This window comes from Danaus plexippus, chromosome 12, assembly GCF_018135715.1.
Source record: "Danaus plexippus chromosome 12, MEX_DaPlex, whole genome shotgun sequence".
Lineage (NCBI taxonomy): Eukaryota > Metazoa > Arthropoda > Insecta > Lepidoptera > Nymphalidae > Danaus > Danaus plexippus.
Window position 1 is genome coordinate 2,275,871 of NC_083545.1, and position 21,115 is coordinate 2,296,985.

The 21,115-nt window shown below is 28.4% G+C and overlaps 1 protein-coding gene across 2 annotated transcripts in view; it reads left to right on the plus strand.

Moving 5' to 3' along the window:
* LOC116772474 (uncharacterized) overlaps positions 1-21,115 on the plus strand; it is a 70,155-nt gene that overhangs the window by 16,773 nt on the left and 32,267 nt on the right. Inside the window, exon 2 of one of the 2 annotated variants that reach the window (XM_032664677.2) lies at positions 2,392-2,434. The exons of the other annotated variant lie outside the window; for it this stretch is intronic. The gene's annotated coding sequence lies outside the window, so the exon portion shown is untranslated. The remainder of the gene's footprint in view (positions 1-2,391; positions 2,435-21,115) is intronic. 2 annotated transcript variants of the gene reach the window in all.

Sequence of the window (21,115 nt, forward strand, 5' to 3'; positions counted from 1 at the left end):
GATAACTTTAGACCATAGCACACATATTTATTGGTATCTATTATCTGCTAAAATTACCTTTAATCATTGATAATACAAATTTCCAGTTGTTTCATTTGGCACGTACTTTTATCTCCCATCTTTATTTAAGGAGCTTGGTCCTATTGGATTAATTCGCTCCGTAGAAACTCATCTAAAGTTTAGCTTTATAATAGTATGATCTAGTCCCCTTTCTAGTTTATATTATTAGGTAATATCTATAATAATCTCCGATGGACATTCCTCTAAACTTTATATGAAACTCTCAGTTACTTTATTATCTCATACTAGGAACTAAATTTACGTGACAAAGAGTAGGATTTACGAGAAGATAAATAGAAGCACGTAATTATCGGAACATAACTCGAAAAATTGGTGATATCACGTACCTACAAGATTTATCTGAAGATGGAAAAAAAGTTTTTTATTGTCATCATATGTTATCTGGTAATAGTGTTTCTGTTTTTATCAACGTTTTTAGCCTAATTTGGTGAACTTTATTTGGTTATAGGCTTAGCTTTTTGTTATGTCAATTTTAACTCAATTTAATGTAGAAATGTATTAATTTTTGTGGATGTAGTTATTGTATTTCTATAACTTCTGAAGTGTTTATATTAGTATAAACTTGAGACCTACTAGGAATAAACTCTCTCGGGAATTCGTGATCAATGTTACGAAACTAGTTGCATAAAATAACTTACGTAACATTTTGTTATTAAGCTAAATTGAAACGATAATTGTTATAGTTGTTGCTTGTTATATTTTAAAAGAGAAGTCGATTATTTTGTGTTCGAGGAATGCGCCGTTGGAATAATATATAACACTGTAGATTATATGTTGATCCATTGCTATGGTCAACTTTACAAAAAACAAAACATGTTTAAAGCAGGCTTATCTTGATTTAAATAAAAAAATCATATAAAATAATTGCAAACCGATATTAGTAAAAAGAACACTATTTTATGTTTTAAATCTTCTTTAGCTTCATATAGTATAGTTAAATATTTTAATAGAACATATTATATAGATTTGTTTCAATATTATTACGATCAAGAGACATTCATCTATACGGTTGTATATTGGAAAGATATAAAGTAATGTCCGAAAGTCGAAGAAACACATACAAACAAAGATTATCTAAAAATATTCCAAAGAAAGTTGTTGTCAAAATAATATTATATATATGAACGTTTAAATATTACCGGATTGCTTTTTCTATAACATAGTTACATAACACGTAATAAATAATTACGGCTTATTTAGATTCAACATGCGTAGAATGGAGTTCAACGCCTCTTGGCGTCTATATTTATTTCGATCTTATGTTCTTGAACATAAAGTTTATATTTCGAAATCAATGTTTACAAAATTATCGGGAGCTGTGACCGAGAGAACAAGATATATTATAGAAAAAAAAAATTGTTCTTCTTTTGAGTTCATTAAATTTTCTTACGTTACTTCAGTAAAAAAGATTAGATTACTACTTTCACAAAATAAAAAACACAAAATATAGTGATGTTACTTTATTTTGAATACATTTTAAATTTACTTGTATGAATTCTTGGTAGCTATAGTATTCATGCTCAGATTAGATTTATTTGTTTTTCTATTCATGCAATCAATTTAAATACCGGTAAGTAATAAAAATAATTACTATATGGCTGAGTATACTTCCTTTATACACTTGTGATTTGAATCCGGTGTCAATGTACTTTTTGATTGCATAAACTTGGAAAAAATCTGTCATCTATTTAAACAACAGAAAATTATCGTATTTTTTATCTTATTTAAACAATATATATATATATATAGTAGCTAAGTTGTTATGTTTATTTTTAAAAGATTTGTAACGTTAATTCCTTGCTAACGTTTTATTCGACCTAAAACTAAACAAAACCTTACAGAGTAAGCAGGGCTAAATTCTATTATAGAACAGCAGTATTTCTTGTATAATAAGTCGCGTAAAAAGTTATTTATTGATATTTAAGTCCCATTCCGTAGATCACATTGAAATTTCAGACCTCACCAATATGAAACAGAGTTGTTTTTTGCATTATACCAAAACACCGGATCGACTCGTTTGATTACCTCTTACTTTCGTTATTTTCACTTTCAATAGAAGTATATTGCGTCGGTTAATTTAGCTATGAACCGGCCGGTGTTTACATTTGCCTAACTGCTATTTGATGACGGCCGTTCTTTGAACTCTACAAGTTGAACTTAATGTCTCCCGATCCATTACTCTTAGTTTCTATTATTATTCATCATTTTTACATAGACTGATTTTCCAATCGCATGTCATACTATTTTCACTTTTACCGTAATGTTGTCTCATGTAAATAATGGCCTAACTTTTTCAATCTTTTGTTTCAGATTCCCAAAGACTTGAATGCGCTAATATCTTTTTAAGTATAAGGTAAATAATTTAAAAATATATATAAATAAGTTAATTTATATGAGTTCTTATGTGTTTTATTAATTTTAGTTCAATATTTATTGTTATAAGATCAGATAAATGATGCACATAGACTTTATAGTAAAGTCCAAAAAATTAATTCAATTTTCCTTATAAGTTTTTACATTTGGTCCTAATTGATCGTAGTTTTAGGAAGTAACTTACATTTCAAGTGTTTTGATAAAATCTTCTATCAAATTTATTTTAGAGCTGCCTAGTTACGAGTCAATTTTTTAACTCAATCTAATCATAATATCCACAGCATATTCGCTATTATTTTAAAAAGACGATACGAAACAGGAAGTTGTAATTTTTATTTGCATCGATTGCAAAAATAACATCGAATTTCTTAATGTTCTTTATGATCACGGTTTATTTCTGCCAATGTCACGTAAGCATTTGGATTGTTTGAATTATTCATAGATTATGAAAAGGTCAGCGTTTTTAGTTACATTTAAATTTGGCACAGTATATGACCGTGAACTTTTGTATTTTATATGTTTTTGATATAAAGAACTGCCGTCTATCGATTATTAACTACATTAGGACTTTATATGTTGCAAAGCTGTAACGATTATTTTATTATAAATAAGCTATTTAATAACATGAATTATTTAATAACTACGTATCTTTTTCCGTGAAAACTGTCTAAGTGGGCGATAAAATTTAAATTACACGAGTGATATTAGTGATAACATTAATGCATAAAAGTATTGGGAATACTTTTTATTGATCAAGATATTATATTACCCTCAATCTCATTAGCGCAATATTTAATATGATTAATTTAATTCCGATAAAATTTTACTATTTACACTTTAAAATTACTAAACATTACAGCCAACGACTATCATTTCTAAAAGTAATTTGATTTTAGAATGCCTCTAATTAAGTATAATAAAATAAACAAACAAGCTCACCTTTAATAGTCATCAGATTAAACAGTAAATAAGTATTCTATATAGACACCCTCCCAAGCACAAAAACAATTCCTTATCCAAAAACGAGTTTTTCTTGTCCATAGCCTAATCAGATAACAGGTTCCGATAACAACTCTGATGATGCATAATCGCATCCTGCTTGTGTAAACATGTGAACCGAGATGACATTTCTTAATTCCAACGACAAATATTCGGTACTCTAATAATCCTAATTCAACATGAATTATATAGTTTTTGTCGTTACTTTTTTTTTTGGAGTTATACTCCGTGAAATGCCGGCGGCTTAGAACCTCAAATATGAGCCCGCTTTGATAAGAACTTTGGTCTTTGTTGACATAGAGTTTGTTTGCTTTTTTATCTGAAGCATTTATATTTGCCGCCCAACTGTGGTTGTGTATTAATGAAAAGATTTTCATACAGATGAATCTCACAGTGAAAATCGAAATCTGCCGCCACGATCACACACGTCACACGACTTTCGCTGGCTTATTATAAATTTATTATATAAGTGAAAGGTCTCGATCACACATTGACCTCCGCAAATCAGTTTCAAAGTTAATTAATAGTTAATATAAATTTAATTCACTAACCGATATATATTCGCAATTATGCCGCCTTTCGTATGTTTTATCATATTATAACTAATTACGTAATATTATTTTCATATTTATGTTTTTTTTTTCAATCATTAAAATGCATTTATCCGTTAATAAATAATCCCTTTATATGATGACCCTTTAAATAAACTATAAATATTTTGATGCTTTGGATATAAACGTAATTGTTTTTTTTTTCTAACTAATAATAATAACTATAATATAATATAATATAATATAATATATTTGATGAATGTATATAGCGTTATATTTATTGTGTGTCACAATGATACGGGCGTGTGGTGTTCTATGAATAGAACTCAAATAACATAGCAATAAGACAGAGAAAAAAAATCCTGCTATTTTTTGTTTTATGTCAAATGAACTATGTACAAATATAAGCTGCTTTTAAACATAAATTGTAAGATAATTTGAAAAGTTTCATTTAATTGCTACCCGTGTTTAAGAATCAAATTATCGTTTTATAACGAAGTCTTCGAACCGCATGCAATTTTAACTATCGATCATTATAACCGACACTTTTAACAATTTAACGCTAAATCGTGAGGTTGCAACAAATCTTTCTTCTTAATAATATCACCCTTATGTAGAACGCATATGGTCCAATATCGCTTAATACATGCAATGAGAACAATTCCGTTTGGCCCTTAAACATCCATGATGAAAACGTGATACGTGAGCCATCTCAGACTGATGCCCTCATTATCATAATAGGCTATCGGAAAATTGGTGTAGTTTCGTTTCTGATTGTTGCACTTTATCTTTTAAGAAACAGCGTTGAACATAAGTGGTATTAAAGAAAGTTTTAGCGTCATTATTTATTTGGTATCTAAATTTCCTGTAGGCATATTATTTATGTACATATTCAACAACCTAAAATTACCCTATTTACTAATTGTGAGCATCACTGTCTAAAATATTTTTAGACTTTAGATACTAATTCTATTTTAGTTATTTATAAGTGTTTGAAAATTTTATTTGTATATATGTTTTTTTTTATATCGACAAACGACTTCTACATATATATGTATTATTGTCCTCAACGTAATAAAGATAGGACATTTCCAGAAAGTACCAGTCACTTGTATTGGCTTACATAATAAATAATAGAAACTATGGGTTTCACGGAACAGAAATTGTTTTGTGTTCAAGTCAAGGTGTTACCGTCCTCAAACACCGCTTCTTCCAGCCTTGATTTGCCATCATTCTTATTACCAATTGCATAAGATTGAATTTGCTATATAATATGTATATATGTTGCTATTGCATGTACCCAACGAACCGTGAATCCGCATGATTGTCCCTGTTATAGCATAGAGTATTCTGCTGTCAAAATTATACCATCAAATTAGGTTGTAATTAAAGGTGGCTTATATTATACATACATTTGAATTTTACATTTATTATGTAGTGCCCTTTGTATGACTAAGAACAGACTTCGGAATAAGTAAATGCAGAGACTAATAATGTGTTGTTAAAAAAAAAATTAAATTCTCCATGTACATCCAATTTTCCATAGACATTTTCGCTTTTGTAACCTAAGTAGGATTAAACGGTTCCAAAATTATTATAACCAACACGCTGCTAATTTATAATATTTTCATATCCCTAAATAATAAAAGCATAGTATACTAGGGTATAAGGGTTATCAACTCAAATAACTAATATTCTCTTTACAATTTATATCTTTATTATAATTGTTACTGGACCAGTCATTCCCAGCAGAGCTTTCTATTTGTACATTAATATTACATCTCAGTCTTCAACGTGATTATTTTTTACTGTGTAATGCAAAATCTGTTCACACGGATGTCACAGTTTATACAATGATTCCATGAGATAAGGATTAGCTTAAATCAATGTTACGCTGGCAACCTACCGCCGCGTATTATTAGTTTAAAACTATGCCACTCGAATGATATTTGATTGTGTAGGGGAAATAATTTATTGAGTGCGTATATGTTAGTTACACATACATATATTAAAGTTTCTATTGTTGGTAATACTAGCTTAAATCTATATTTAATTTTAAAGAGACATAGATTTTTACATTTGTTGATTTTTTGCTTCAACGATACATATTATCATAATGCCAATGTAATGCTTATGTTTGTTTTTTATTTGGTTATCTAATTTTGACAGGCGCATTAATCACTTGAAGTCATAATGGTCGAAAGAAAAATCCAAGGTAATGAAACACATTAAATATAGAAAGGCCGTTTTGTTTCGTGACTTCTGAATTTTAAGAGGGTTGTAATAAATGCAAAAAAATGTTAATATTATTTATACAAGTCAACGATGAATCGTAAAAAATATAGAAATCGAATACGTTTGGAAAGGTAATTTTATTGTACAAAGTTGAAAGGGGAAGTTTAATATCATACTGACCATTTTATTTTATAGTTTAGCGTGTACAAATTTGAATTCGTGGCCATCTACATAAATTGTGATAATCAAGTTGTTTGCTGTGGTAAGTGTGCAAAGTGCGTCATGGAAATTTTTTGATGAGTAAATTCTTATTTTATTGGTTTAACAAAACTTCAACACCACAAAAAATTCGCTCTTATTTAATAATAGCCTTAAAATCGCACTGAAAAACTATTTTCTCTATACATTGCTATACATTTACTAAGCTGTCAAAAGTTTACAAACCCGTAACCAAGTAACAAAAAGTTACTTATTTTAAAATTTTATAGGTAAAGTAGGTCAAGTTATGCCTCCTACATGTCATCTTTTGTGCAGCAATAAAATATATCCTAAGACTTTCTTTAAAAGTGTCAAAATATGTGGTTTTCTCGAAGGACAAACAGTAAACACGTTAAAACGAAACTAATAAGAATTCTACTTTTACATATTGAGGCTTCCAAAAAAAGAAGTTATCTATTGTTTCCAGTAATCAAGGTGAAACGTGATCATGACCAGAGCTATCACCATGTTTTCTGTGAACTCTTCGCTTAATCTATTTTAATTATTGATTAACAATTGTAAATTTGTTTTTTATCAAAGTAATTTATTCGATTCGAAAATTGTGTTTTCAGTTTTCATAATTGGAACACAACTTTATCACCTAGATTTAGAACCGGAACAGATAGCTTTAAATTGAAGACTTCTGAACGGATCGAACAGTATTACCAAGATATAATTTTTGAATCTATATTTATGGCTAACAGTTTCTTAAGTTTTGGTTTCGCTCTATTTATCTTGGTTTTAAATAAAATGATTTGTATAACAGACCTCATTTAAATAACTTTACCTACTTTCTATCGCTTCTATAATAGGACCATTATAAACGCATTATCTAGATAGTTGACAATGTTTGTGTATGTCTATAATTTTATGTTCATAACCTTATTTAAGGGACATTACTGTAGTTATTCATAAATTTACGTTGGAAGTACAAACATTACAGTTATAAGTGTTTCAACTAAACTGGCTGTATGTATACAATTGGTCAAGGTTATGACCTATTTGAAATAGTAGTGATCCCTCGATATAGATATCACTCGATCATTGAACATTAGCCTTACAAACGTCTAAGAAATTGCACACAGCTTGCGAAATATTTCACGACAAAAATCACGATTCTGACATTTGGTATAATGTAACGGGCGGAGTAAAGTGTGGCATTTGTACGCATTCCTTCAACCTTACAGCAGACGTGCTCTAAGATTGGAGATCCTTAATAAGTCCTGAAATATGTACGAGTGCACTCGCAGTTACGGTTAGAAAATGTTAACTGTTTCTTGTTTGTCTATACAAATAAGAATAATTATTTCTTTATCTAATTATTTAAGTTTATCCGAATAAAACTATCCCTGAACATGTATATTTATGTTTTCTTATTATGACAATCTTACGAAATTTGATAGCTGGGTTTGACATTATGAAACCACAATGTTAAGTATAGTGTTTCATAAAAAAAAAATTCAAACTGAATTATAATCTTAGGAGATCTCCATTGAGGTCTATTTATTGGAATCTTATTGTTTATTGTTTCATACCAAAAGCGATGTAGTTTCTTATATTTTGCCTACACTAGTATCATATACATTTTAATATTCATGTTAGATAGCTAGAGCCGATACTATTGATATTGTTTTGAAACAATAGCATTACAAGGTATTAGCCGTATTAAATTGCGAGCAAAAATAACTTCCTGGTCATCATTACATGGCTTGAGAATATTTAAGTTTAATGAATATTAAGAAAGTATCAAAGTGTTGAATATAGCACAAACTATAATTGTCGCATCGTAATGGGTTTTTTTCACTATGAAAATTATGTTACAAGACCAGATAAAGTAAATGACTCAGATAGCCAATCAATATTTTTGTTACTACTTGCAATAAATGAAATGAAAGTCTTGGTAATATTTTATGCTTTATATTAATCACGTTTACGATTATTGCAATTCAATTTAATGATCTCTCTTATCTGCTATTGTTAAATTTAAATGACTCCATTTGGCTTCTGGCGTTCTAAATTTACCTATACAAGTTATTGCTTAGAATTGTAAGACACAAAATATTTAATTTAACAATAAAAAAAAAATAGGTTGAAAATATTTAAAAAAATAATAGTAATATATTGAGTATATTTAAGAAAAGCCATATGACATTAAAAATCTTGAAAGTGCCCCAATAAAAGATTTTTATTGCACATTTAAAAAGAAAGACAAATAATATTGAACATTATAACCTTTTGGAACTGAAAAATTATAATACGTCACTTGTCAATCAAATTAATTAGAAGACATATCCAGTGAATACTTCCAAAACGCTAAGTCGTTTTGTTTGAGGCCACGACGTATTTAAGACCGTCACGTTATATTAATTTATCTCACGGGTATGAAAGTGAGTGCTGTAATCATTGCGTCTTAATTATAACATCCAAAAGATGGCGCAACACTTTCATTGATACTTACAGCTGTCACTGTGACGATTCATAATCTTGTTTTATTTAGAAGCGACGCTATTGTAAAGTTCTGGGAATATGAGATCACGATTGTGAAAAATGCTATTCAGCTTTCATATTTTCTCACTTTTGTGTTTACTTTATATTCTAACTTTCTCAGCCACTATTTTGTTAAGTATTATAAGAATACCTTGAAATATATTTCTATGTCATTTATATTTTATCATCATTACTATGATATTCATATCATAAAGTTGTATGTTTGTATGTTTGTGTCGCAAAATTTAAAGTAAAGGTGCTGAATCCATTAATTGTTTAAATCTCAATGTTTGAAGATAGTCGCAAAGAAAATGTAGTATTAATATTCTCGAAATAAATAAAATTAGTATAACATATAATACAAATAACATGAGTGTTATCGTGTAACATTGCTCACTGAGTCGTTATGACGAATTACTGAAGTAATACAAATCAAAATTTTACGAAATTACAATATTCATTGACTCATTTAGCGAGTTTGCGTTCGACTTTCAATTTGCCGACGAAATTTTCGTTATATCAAAAGTACGCTTGTTCGGTATCGGTTATATATTTATTTATTGAAATCATTCGAATAAAAATGGGAAAAGTAATATCAATTTCAGAAATTGATTTTGCGATAAAACATCTCATTAGTTATACATGATTATAGAGTTATTGAAAAGTAGACGAACGGAAAGATAAAGACTTGTGGGTAATCATAAAATCTGTTTTATTGATTATTTAAACATTTAAGCCGTTAAGAGAAAAGGTACCTTGTAAATCTTAATTGTCAATACAGAGAAATTTTACAGAGCTTCCTGGTTGAAATGATTGAAGTAGAAAGCTACAGAATGACGTTTGTCTCTGAAGGTTATTACAATTTACAATATCAATAACGTCCATCATGCCAATATAAAGTATCTGAACGGTGGAGAGTGAACAATTTATATTGCAATATATCGGAGTACTGGCATATAATATGAGTATTCTGTATTAGTATATCGACTTTCACAAGGACTTTTTAATGGTCCAATGCTTAACCAAGGTCAGCATAGTCAGAGTTTAAAAAGTCTTTAATTTTAAGAGTTCTAAAAGATTGTTGCAGGAATGAATTATCGAAAAGTTCTTCTTCTGATTTAAAATCAAAAGGTTTATGTATTTTCTAATAATATATAATAAATATATCGTCTCTGGTATAAAATACAAATGAGGTACAAAGGTGTCTCGTGAGGTTATAACCGTATTATCAAAGTAATGCATAATCGACCACGTTTGTATTTGTAAATATTAAAATGTTTGATAAATTGATTTGATGAAACATTTTGATTTGATTTAAAATGACGGCAATAAAAGCAAGGAACTATTTATCAAGTTATGAACATATATATTGTTTGAAAACCGAATCAAGAACCTATGATAAATATGTTCGGCTTTATTATTAATGATATCGATAGATTCAAACATTTGCTTCTTGTTCTATGCATTAATATTTAACGAATATTTTTTATACCTAGTGTTAATACATTTAAATTATTACGCTATAAGGCTGTTGGTATACTCGTAAGTATTCTTTTCCAGTGTCCCTTCCGTACAGCTGGCTTTTTGTAAGCAGCTGCAAAATTTTATGTACAAATTTCACCCTTTAAGCTTTCCTTTAACGTTTAAAATCTTTTGCACATTTTAAGTGTATGACAAATAAATTTAGTTTTATTTTGATAGATGTCAGCGACATATGGCTCATGTAAACGTGGCATTATAAGCAGATGTCTATATTTATATATATATATATTAAATTACGACTTACGTTAAGGTGTCTTTATAACATAAAAGTAAATAATCACACTACTATGTAATGTTAATGAACAATGGGAAAGTAGTAATTATATATTTATGTTCCTAAGCAGTTTTTCTCATGTACTGAGTCACTATAAATTTCTTGCCAATGGTCATTTTTTAACGTCCTTTGTCATCGTTAACAGAATAGAATAATTTTATTAGAAGGAAGTGTTTGATCCATGCACCAAGGCTGACAAGCCTCTCACCGATGCGGCGCACCCAATAATAACCGGTACATATTTATACAATTCAATAGCTATGTTTTTAATAAAAACATGAATCACGACACGATTTTTATAGCACATCAGTTTTAATGTGCCATGTTGATTTTATGGTATTTTTTCCCTATTTTTTATCCATACAAGAAATATCCTTTTTGGAAACAGCAAAGGTAGTTGTTTGAAACACTGACCTTTTTCCAAAGCGCATAAACTTTTTTAGCATCTGTTTTTTGCAAAAATGTTTGTAGCTTTTTTGTAAACATAATCATAAAAAAATATAGCAAATATGTATTTCAAAGGGATTAGATTACAGCTATAAATAATTTAATAAAATTTGACTCTATGTTCCTTCATAATTACTTAGAAGCGAATGTGTAAATAAAATCACAAAAGAAATTTGCCCTGACATTGACTGTAAAATAGATGTCTTCTCTGGTTATCCTCAGATCTCCATTGATATGTTAAACCACAAAGTAGGTTGTTCCGACTTGTACATTTAGTACAGATAACGGTACTGTAGGTGTAAAGACGATTTTAAACCATTTCTTGCGGAACGGGGAAGTGTTAATTGTTTGGTCTCGATATTCAGCTATTGTACGTTTGGACCACATTATATAAAAAAAAGGTTGCGAAATCTAGACAGCCAATTATATATATATCACAAATTATATAAACAATCATGGAAATTAATGAACCAAATAAAATAATAATCTTTATTATTATAATAATATTTTGAATAGTGAATTAGAATTTAAACCTAAATGTGTTAAAATTACATGTTCTCAATATTGTAAGTTTACGAAAACAAAGACTTCTACCAGTAATAAAATAAGTTACTTTATAAATGACGTTAACTTTTCCAAGACGTGTTAATGATATCAGTTTTAGCGATTCCGTTATTTTAGTTGGCTGAGTTCAGTTGCAAGTATTGAAATCTAATAAATAGTCAAAGCTTAACGTGAAATTGTGTGCAGCCATTAATGGGATTGAGAGTAAATGATTTAAGAAATACTCAACCAATACAGCAGACATCTTGTTAATAACTCATATTAACAGCATATATTTAAAATAAGGAAAATTTATATAACATTTATGAATATATAAAACATCTGCTTGCCGTAAACTCTTGGCTGTTATTTTTATTTGATATCCTTAACGATATTTTTACACTTAATTTTTAGATTTAAAAAGAACACAAAGTACCTGATAATGTTTTATAAATAATCTACTAAAAACATTTCTTGAATAAGTTTGAAAAGAGATTCGGAGATAACGTTTAAATTAAATCAAATAAAACTATTTGTAAACCTTAGTCATTTATTTACTTTAGATCGGAAATAAAAGCTTACTAAAGACATACTTAACATGTGTACGTATGAACAAGATAAATACATTACGAATAAATAGTAAAAGACTTAATACACGAATATAATGATATCATCCTACGCTCTAGTAAATATAAAAGAAACTAGTACAGAGACAAAATACGGAAATGATTCACAATGAATCTTACTTTCGTCTATTTGTAACCTGTCATTACAACAAAGAGTTTTAATACCTCAACGAACATGTAACTTTCATTTTGTATCACTAATCAAATTATATTCTCATTTGTGTGGTTCGGAATTATAATTTTAATTATTTTCGCCAAACATAAGCGCAAGCCGTGATTTAATTACATAAGTATCGCTTTTATTAGATCGTAGAAACAAAAATGGATTCTTTGATGGTAATATAATCCGTGCATTACAATAAGGCGATTTCTTTTTATTGCCAACATTAAATGTTACATGGTCCATAATGCATGTAAACGGTGAAAGTATTGAGAACAAAAGAAATTGTAATACTGTTTTATACAATATATTACCGCTGATCTTGGCCAAAATATCGAGCTTCATTAAAGCAAGTGGGCCGTGAAATTTGATCTGATTTTGTGATTGCTCGTTCTTATTGGTTTTAATTAATTGCGAAGGTGTTCATAGTGAAGACTTTAAAAATAGTTTATGAATTGCTCATTGCAAGCATAATTTAATTTAATTTTAAATCTTAGAGTATTATAGATCACGGTTAAAGTAAATAAGGTTTTAATATATTTTGGTGACTCGTTTATCCAGTATGAATTATAAAACAATTGTGTATATGTAATGAATTACGGAATAGAGATCTCAGGGATTGCTTGTAAGTGAAGTTGTGACTGTTATCTTTATTGTTACAGCACTAATACCAATTTTGGTGCTAACTTTACCAACTTTCACTCCATAATCGCTTTCTTTCACGAACACAAAACCTTTATAAGCTCTCGTCAAGATTTTACAATCAAAAACTCGTAGTTGGAACGTCAGAGTAATTTGTCGAAAGAATCTAGCACAGTAAAATGGTTCTTAAATTACTTCAATGCTTTTACTCTTTTCTTAGGAATCTATCTGCTTCCAAGATTTATATTACGTTATAAAGGAAAACAAGGTATATGCAATATTAATTTAAAAGGAAACGGAGAATTTATAGAACACTTTGCTTAAAAAATAAATTGTAATTTAAATATACAAAGGAAGTGGAAATTTTATAGCGAAGCAAATAATATATTATAATTTTATAATTAATCCGCAGTGCAGAAAGTAACAGCTGCTTTGTAGTTCACCTGCACTTGATAACTAGAGAGTAATTAACGGACTGCGGCATGGCTTTGACATCGAAGAGTGAACATTGCAAACGGAGTTCGACCAATTATATCCCGGAACTTTGCCTTTGAATTGATTTCAGTATTGCAACGGATGTCCTTTATTGATTGAATGTATATTTAAAAGCAGAAGTATTTTTATTTAATTTGTATAAAGTAATTTAAAGTTTTGGAGGTAATTTATTATTATGTTATAAAAAAATAAACATGAACGCTACTGTATTTATCCTCGTAGAATTTCATAAACAATTTATTTCACAGATTCTTTTTTCAGCAGTTCTCGTAAAGGTCACTTTAAAAAAGTACTGTTCATGAGGAGTGGATTGTGGTTCGTATGGATAATGGATTGTGGTCGGTTCGACCTTGGACTTTTAATGTTTTGAAAGTTATAAAAAAGTCATTATAGAAGCTAAAAAGTTTTACCATATCTTGCATGAACCAAATATAACTTAATGGGTGAAGAGTTAAGATTTTATATTTCAAAAGAGATGAAGCAAGCTTCACTTCTATGTTTTTCATTAGATACTTTAAAATTTGATTGATTTCAAATGAAACATGCAGTTTATTTTCAGTCCATTAATCTATATATATTTTTAATTAGTTGTAAAATTGTCGATGATAAATAATAAGACTTTAAAACTTACCATTTACGGTATTTATAATCTGCAGGAAATATTTTTATTACAATCAATGATCCATTTGTATGTGATTCGCACCTTTGTCTTTTGCAAGTCTAGGCATCGTTTACGTAATTCAGTCGATATCCTTATGTAATATATTGTGTAATATATCACATGTATAATATAGTAAGGTTATTTACGAAAAGGTTTTTGCAAGTCTAATTATCATTTGACGACAAAAATGAAAAAAAAGATCTTGACGTGCCTATCAGTTATTTACCAGTATTCTGTCTATCATGTTTGTATTTTTATTAAGCTGATTAAATAGGAATACTGAAGGAGCTAGATATAGTACAGCTAGATTTTATACTTTTATATGATCTTGTAAATCCATTGTATTTTTATTGTTTCGTGTTTTCTTTTATCGGAAGTCGTATTTCGTATCGGCGTCGCATGTTGACGAACAATTTGACTTTTTTGTATCTTTAATTTGAATAAAATTATATTTTGCAAGATATATTTATTATTCACTTACATTTGCAATATAAAAATTGACGGGTAAATAAAACATTCAGAATAAAGATTTTTAAGTTTCTTCATAAATTCTTGTTATTATATAATAAATGTTGGATTATTTCAACAATGACTTACATTACTGTGCTACATAAAGTTTGAAGGCTTGTTATAAATTTAGGTTAAAAACTAAATCATTTCTTAGTTTTATTTAAAATTCATTCTTGAGCAAAAACAACATAAATTGTTTTATCACATCAAGAAACATTTGACATTCCGAATAAGGAGGTGTCTTGTTCTTAACACAGCCTCTTAACCTCAATGACGTCACATATCAAAGGTTGCCAAGTATAAAATGAGTATCTTAGTAGTCGTATAAACTATAAAGTGCTACAAAGTATCGGCTTTAATCACAGTGTATTATGGAAACTTTATATTTGTTTATAAAGATGAATTGTACTAATCTGAAGTGTTTAGATATTTTGCTACTAGCAGGTGGCAATATTCAAAACTTAAATTTTTTGAGAATGTCAAATCTATCGTTTCAAAATAATTCAACAAATTTATGCTCATGCTAACAATATCTTAGTCTCGTAAAACAAAATGCGTTTAAAGAATAAATAAAAGTGTGACAAAATGTTTCATTTAAAATAACAAGCAACAGCGTCTATTAAAATATTTATTATCAATGAAGGCTATGCAAACGTGGAAAAAAAGTTATATTTTACAATAAAAAATGTTTTTTAAAGCGCACCCGCGATTTCGTTACGTTTAATTTAATTGTGAAACAAGAAGGAACGTGTTTAGGTTTGTTTAGTTTTGTAAATTTTATGGCAAATGAAACTAATTGTTGGGAAATTTTGTCTCTCATTTTATAATGCAATCTTTTTATTATCAATCTGTATTTAAGTATTGTTTTTCAATTAACAATATTATAATGTAATGATACACTTTCAATGCTCCATGGTCACTGAGCGATTGACGATTGTTAGAACTGTTTTCTTAGAAACAATCGTGTAATTTTTATTACATTATTTAACTATTTTAAAATTATTATTCTTTAATTATTTTTATAAATAAAATTGCTATATGAAGCGCACGTTGCGGTAAAATGTAAGATCTCTTAAGAATAAACGGTTATTTTAATATCAATCAAATAAAAATTATTTTAATTTATATGTATTATTTAAACAGAATCCAACAATTTCTCACTATCAATAAACGCATGAAAATTACTTATCCAAGTACATTCCGTATTATTTCCTATTAGTACTGATGACTAAGAAAGGTAATTATTTGTTTGCTATTTTTATATACGTTTTGATACTATATTTGGTCTGCTATGCAATCTTAACACCCTTTCACATTGCGGATGTCCATAGAAGATTGTGAGAACATAAGTAAGATCATCTAGCTTTAATATTATTCTAGCAAATCTATTTCCCTTTTCATTAATCTATACAATACGTATCTTTACTGTGAATTCATAGTAAACAACAATGCGACAGAAGCCTTGTATGCATTTTTGTATAAGATCTTCATTAAACAAATATATCGCCAGTGAAATATATTGATTTAAATATATCAACTAATAAGCCACGAACTTTTAAAGCCTTCAATTTTTATTATTATAAATTCATTGTTACATAACGTTACGTCTTAAAGTCAGGTTAGGTTAAAGTCTTAGGATAACTCAGTCTTCTAAACATATTTTGAGTCTCATTATACAACTTTTTGATACCGCCATATACGACTGTCAATGCCTACTTGATAGAATTCCCACGTTCGATTTAATATATTTCTATAGTGTCCACTATTATTGCCGTATCTACCTGATCTTACGAACTTATATTCTATATTATCAGGATGATGTTTTCGTATCTTTCAATACAATTTAACTATTATAATAAGTGTGAAATAATTTGTATATAATTTTATTACTCTACCACGAAAAGACTCGTATTAACTTTGATGCAATTTTGTATTCACAAAGTTAGCGTATTGTAATGACTATGGTACTGTGGTCTGATAATTGCTTGGCAGTGACTAGTCCAGGGTAGTAAGAATTGAATGATAAAAAAAGAAATAATTTTCGATGTCAATGCCCTGGCCGTATTGGCTATTAATTAGCACCGTAATCTGTCCCTGATGTTCGTTAAGTTATAAATAAACACCGTTATAGAAGTTTATACAAGATAAGTGATTTTCCCGAATATATAATATTTTAAATTTGAATCTTAAAATAAAATAATGTGAGAGATTTTACTGTTAGAATTATTACATTAAATAAATAGTAAATATAATGAAACTTGAGTGTTATTGCTATGAAATAAGATTCCCTTATTTTGTTTATGATGCACCAACTAATAACTTTCGTGAAATCTTTAATTAAAGGTAATTTAACTTCATGCTAAGTTTATAAACTATCTCAGTGATTAAAATTAAATTAAATCGCTGACTCCTGTAACGTAGGTCATACGATTTTTTTATGCTTCCACCGGGCACATTAACGGTGAACTGTCGTTAATAGGGAACCTGTCTCAGCGAGATTAACTGACTGACCTACTGGTATCTTACACTGCAGTTTTTATAGCACCTGCGACATTTTGCTTCTGACGTCTATTTTCTCTCACTTTCCAATTAAACAAAGTTTATTATAAATCAGTTACAGATATAATTAGATATATGTGTTTTGCTTAAGTTAATAAATTAATTAATGATGTTTTTTTTAAAGATATTTTTTATCGATACAGTATAAAATACTTTGTCCTTTAAAATTACAAAGAATTTTAATGTCTTCTTCGTGCATTCTTCAAACAGTAAACACACTGTCTATAATAATATAATTTTATATATACATTTTATATACATTGAAATTAAAATTTGATAACATTTTATATATACAGATGATTTTATAAAAAAAAATTATTGTTACGTAATAAAAACAGTCAGCGTGAAGCAAATGCGGTATGGCATAAATATTTTTAATGTCGCAAATATTGAAACAGACGATGAAATAAAATATATCAAATATTTAGATGTGAAGCAGCCTGTGAACGTTTCAGTCTAGTTACATTGGTAATTGAAGTTGCATCAACTTGGGTCATGTTGCTGGCTCGGATAACATACGGTAATACTATCGAAAATTTACATCTCGATTTAATGTATGTTATGCTGAGGATGAATTCTAGTTGTACGATCTTTTCTTTGTATTACTTGTTGCGATTTTGTGGTCATAGAATTAATTGGTGAAGGTTACTCTTATATTAAACTGACTGGATAGTTCCTATCTCGGGTAAACTTGAAAAGTATGGAATATAAATTTTATCCTTTACTGGGGATTTGAAAAAATAAATAAGAAGAATTTATAGTAATATATAGAAAATATCTGAATAATAAAAAGTTAGTTTTAAGGAATGTAAAGATTTATTTATACATTTTATATTGTATATATTTTATATTCTACTCTAGACAATAATGTAGTTCACTAAAATCACTTTTTCACAATAGAATTTATTGATGTTGAAAAATTTTAATTTATTTTATTTTTTTTAACTATTTATGTGTAACTTTACTGTTGGACGTGAGAAAAACTGAAGTTATGTCGTAAAACCGTCATTTAGAACGTGATAGTAATGTAAATTGATACTTGTGTTAAGACGTGACAACGAAACGTTACTCGGTACAACAAACGGGGACAATTCATATCTTTAACTGCTATCTACGTTTAGTGATTCACATTTACAATAGTTATTTAAATATTATAGAGCACTAGTGAGTGATGAATAAAGAGAAATTGAAGGTTCTATGATAGATAATATATTATTGATAATATTCACCTCCAATAATTTTAGTATTCTCACGAGACTAATGATTTGAGCTTATACCTTCATAGTGTTTTACGATGAAGGAAATCAAAATTGATATGATTGTGAAATGTAATTTTAATTTAATAAATTTTATTCATTAATTATATAATATATTTAATAAAATTAATTAAATTTTCATAATAATAACCTTTTTAAAAATATTAGCAGCAAGAGGTACGTATAAGTTAAGTTAATACAAGCGCATGTATTATACACAGGTAATTTTATTTAATTTAAGGTAGGTGTGTGGAAGGATGAGGTGTTATTATTTATTATATATTTGTCTTTTTTTTGAGACCAAATAAGCATCCCTTTAATGTTAGGCGTTATAAATTACTATCAAATCCGTCAGCCATTTATGGTTTTAATGAACGAAATTAGTAATCGCCTCAATATAACTCTACCAATCAAGTCAATGCTGTTTTAGGAAAACACAACACAGTTTATTAACAATGACACATTTATATAAATAAATGTAGTTACATAATTTACATAAATCGCTGTATTTTCAAGCGAGAACCTTGTTAATACTAACACAAAAATATGTTTTTTTTTTATCTCCTTAAAATTATAAATACGATAATATTATCTGAACCGTTACCACAATTTAGTTTTAATATTAATCTGACTGAGAAAAAATAACAACCACATATATGCAATTTCACTGTAAAGGGCTTAATGTTTTTTGAAAATAATCCTCTCAGCGCAGTTTAACGGTGAATAGAATAAAATTTTGAGAATAAACATTTTCGTGACGCAGCGATATCTTTTTGAATCACAATGGACCGTTTTAGGTCGCGGTCAACTCGTATTTAAGTTTTTTCGTTTCAGCCTTGCCTTAACGAGCTCCAATATTGTATACAGAAATGACAGCTTTCGAAATATTTGCACCTGTTATACTTGCTTATGTCCTAAATAGCACTAGTTAGTATTACATTTTTTATCATTCTTATAATATTTTAATATAGCATTCATTCCAAATTACTCCATTTAAAACACTTCGTCTCACAAACTTGCACGTTATCGAGTTATACATCACTCCCATAAGGTGTAACCATGATATTAACATTCATGTTACGCGAATGCGCCCCTTGAGTATTTACATATAGATATCTTATTTCTTTTAGTTCACAATACATCAAATCTAACTGGAGTCACTCGTTTAGTTTCTCGAATAACTGCATGCTAGAAAATGTTCTAAGAGTGAGACATGATAAATTCTTGTTGACGGCAATATTCATTAATATCTATTGGCTCTTCAAAATATAATATCTTACAAGAAATTCTCCTTTTTTTTCTTATTAATATTTAAGAAAATATAATCAACACATTAAATATGTTTTTCTTTTTATTATGAAAAAGGTGATCCTATAGTGGTTTTAAATAAAATATATAACATTATATATAGGAAATATATGACCAGCGTTGTACGGTGTTGTATTATTATAATTGAACTGTCTGTAAATTTGACCTGTTGAAATGTTCGTTACCTATTGATTTACAGGTCAACAGAATCCGGGAAGCAGTACATCTCATGAGTCATTAATGTTTGACTGAAATGAAAAATAGATGGTTATATTTTCTCCTTCGTGTATAAAAACTATAGTAAATAGGAATAGTAAAATACAAGATTGAAAAAGACAATGTTTTAACATCAACCCGATCCGCCATATTGTTAAAAAACTTAATGAACAAATATATATTCATATACATATATATATATGAACATATATATATATATGGATATGTGGAAAGCTAATTAAAAATATAGTAACAACATAACTTAAATTGTCTTAAAAATTCCAAAAGACATTTGTTTATATGAAAGCATTTTACCCATCTATAATATCTGTAGTATTATTACTTTGAATGTACAAGTAAGTAGACGTCTAACGGTAACTTTGACGTAATACCCATAAATATATATAGCCTTATTTTGTTTCTCATGAAAGCACTCCTCTCAAGTTCTCTTATATCATGTTGAAGTAAATTGAATGTTATTACAAAAATGATGTAATACGTATGCAGAAGCATCCGTGTTTGCAATAAAAGATGAAAGATTCAGTAGTGCGATAAAACGATTCATCACTTACTTCCCATCCCGACTTCGCTTGTCCCTATTAAAAATTAAATTTACCTTAAAATATTGCTTTAAAAATAAGTCAAATTTCTGTATATAGTCTCTTTATTTCAAAATTTAGCACTTTTATATCGGTCCCCAATGTTATACTTTTCTCTGACAATGCAGCAATAATTATAGTAATTTTTTTGTGCTATGAAAAAATTGCGAAAAGATTTGCGACACAAGACGACGCAGCTTGAAGACGCTTTTAAGTCTCTATAACTTTTTTTTATTCAAACCTTAGAAAACGATACGGTAAATTGTAATTATATTATTGGTTCAAAGGTTTTT